This window comes from Oncorhynchus mykiss, chromosome 6 (genome assembly GCF_057628025.1).
Source record: "Oncorhynchus mykiss isolate SJ-2025 chromosome 6, ASM5762802v1, whole genome shotgun sequence".
In the NCBI taxonomy this organism is placed as follows: Eukaryota; Metazoa; Chordata; class Actinopteri; order Salmoniformes; family Salmonidae; genus Oncorhynchus; species Oncorhynchus mykiss.
Window position 1 is genome coordinate 67,950,949 of NC_143027.1, and position 2,790 is coordinate 67,953,738.

The following is a 2,790-nucleotide window of genomic DNA, read 5'->3' on the forward strand; positions in this document are numbered from 1 at the left end:
CTACAAATGAAGATATGTTGGATTCACGTCTCCATCTCAACCAAATGTTAAAGAATAGGACTAAATCAAATCAAACTTTATTTCAAGTGCATTTAAGGTTTGATTTGAATGGATTTAGTCATATTCTTTAACTTAGATTTTTGGTTGAGATGGAGATATGAATCCAACATATCTTCATTTGTAGACAAACTGAAATTAAAGCCAGAGTAAGTCAGTGGCACAGATGGGACTATCCAAGCAGAAGATAAATCTCCTTCAAATGTTGATATCTGGTTGCGTTGACTACCAAACACAATTCAATATCACGTTTGAAATACAATGAATAGATAGATAGTCTATTAACTTGTCCACAAGTTAAAAAATGATATATTGGATTCATATCTCCAACTAAATAAAAAATAAAAGTTAAAGAATGTGTTTAAGCCAGTTGCTCAGATGGAGCTATCCAAGCAGTACATACATCTCCATTATATGTTGGTTTTTGGTTGCATTGTCAACACAATTCAAAATGACTTTTGTAGTACAGCAAATAGACTAATGTCAAGGCTGTCTTACATACAAATGTAATGTTCAAACTTAAAATGAGTAACACATCCAAGGCCACATTTTGAGGTAACTATAACTATAAATGTCTTCTTATGTAATCATATAATGCTGCATAGGCGATCACACGTCTGTGAAGATCTTCACAATTGCTGTAATAATCTGAACAATTTCTCAAACGTCATTGATCACTTGCACTATGTACTTTAATGTAATCTCAACTGCAATCCACCAAGGTCATTTGGTTCTGCTATTAGATGAAGCACAGTGATAACACATTAATCTCTTGTACAAACAAAAAATCAGACATTGTTTTTGCATTGGAATTTGGTTGTGATTTTAGATGGTTGAAAGCATAACGATAACACATTGGAAATTCAACAATCTTTTTGCTGTCTTTTTGAGTGGGTGAATTGTAATCTCATTAATCAATGTCTAAACCAAATATTTCTCAATTATCCACGTTGAAATGACATGGTGTGCCCAGTGGGATGTTGAGCATAAAACTATGTGGATTTTGAGGGAATGCCATGGAATAGCAGTAGCCTAGCCTGTATGATAATGTGACTCATTTGGCTATACATATGTGTTGTTAACTATTCATGTCTTGTCATATTGACCCATTTTAATTTCATGAATCCATTTGATGTTAATGAGAATATTGTGTAGAGCCAACCACTGTCCTCTTCTGAGAGTGTTGGGTTAGGGTTAGGCACTTAACCCTAGGCACTTATCAACAAACTCTCACCGTCTCATGTCAGAATTAGACATTCATCCATGTTTCTCAAACATCACATTTCTAAGTTGTTCCAAATGTCTAATTTCGAAGTGTTTAAGGTTAAGTTTAGGCATTAACTCAGAATGTTTGTTAGAGTTAAGTTTAGGCATCAACTCCGAATTCTTAAGGTTAGGCACCAACTCCAAATGGTTAAAGTAACTGTAAAGGTGTGTGGTAGGCTTAAAAAATATATATCAAAACAACTCTCTATAGCTGGATTTGAACATGCAACCTTTGAAACCAGTCACAGATGCTTACGAAACCTGATTGAAGGTAACATCGCTCACTGTTGCCCCTAGTGGCCGTTTTCCACGTCATCTCAAAGATGGATGGATGTTGAATACTAACTTGTATCACGGGTGACCTGTCTGCACTGATATCAGGGGTGACTGCCTGCACGTATACCTGATACCTTACTTCAAACACCTATAGAGCAATGCTATTCAGATAATTCAATAGCCATTTATTTCATAGGGAATATAAATCCCCTCGAGGCTTTTGACCTTTTAAACATTGGTATCATATAGGCTACCTTCTGATCAATCAAGTTGCCACCAAATTAAATTATAACTAGGATCAGAGGGTGGCATGTTACTGTATTAGACCGAGTTCGAGTTGATGTTTTGTCCAACAGAGGGAGCTCAATGAACGGAGAATGAGTGGAGTGGTAGCAGGGAAGTGACACTGTCTACATGTATGTCTTATCTTCTGCTCCCTGTAGTCTTTTAAAAGGAGAGGCGACAGGTAGAAGATGGGATGTTTTGGTTGCATTAATCAATGTCACTTTTTCGTCTTTGTCGTCTTTGATGTGAAACAGACACGTTAGGAGTGTTGCCCATGCTGTGAAAAAAAGGGAGCTGTGGTGATGGAGAAAAAGCACCACTGCACCACTGGTATTTCAAAATTATACAACTCCGTCCACTTTTTAAAAATTCTGTCAGCCGCTTCTTGGATTGTCAATATGTCCCCCTAGACAGATGTCAAACAACAGTAACCTATAGACTATTTTATAGATGTTCATCAATAAGTAGCCATTAGGTTGGAATAAATAAATAAAAATGGGATTATCCAATATTTATTGCTAATAAAAAAGCTAGCAAGAACATTGTATTTTAAGAAAATGAAATTCTACATTTAGGTCTTGTGGATTTCCTAGTAGGCTATAATTTAATGTAGCCTGTAGATGTATTATCAAAACATGGAATCACACGAGAGAGTTCAAATAAACTCACCCAACCAACATTATAAAGGATATACCTTATATTTTAGGACGTAGGCCTAAATCTCCGTGATGAGAGATTACTCATGCCGGTATAAGAGCTTTGCTTCCATTCATTATTGATACAAAAAAAAAAATGTAAAAAAAGTTTGACCCAATAGCAATAATGCGATGTCAGTCATTTTTGGTTTTATTAGTTAACTATTTTAGCCCAAAATTGTTATAGGCCTATCTTGAGATGTGAGCAATT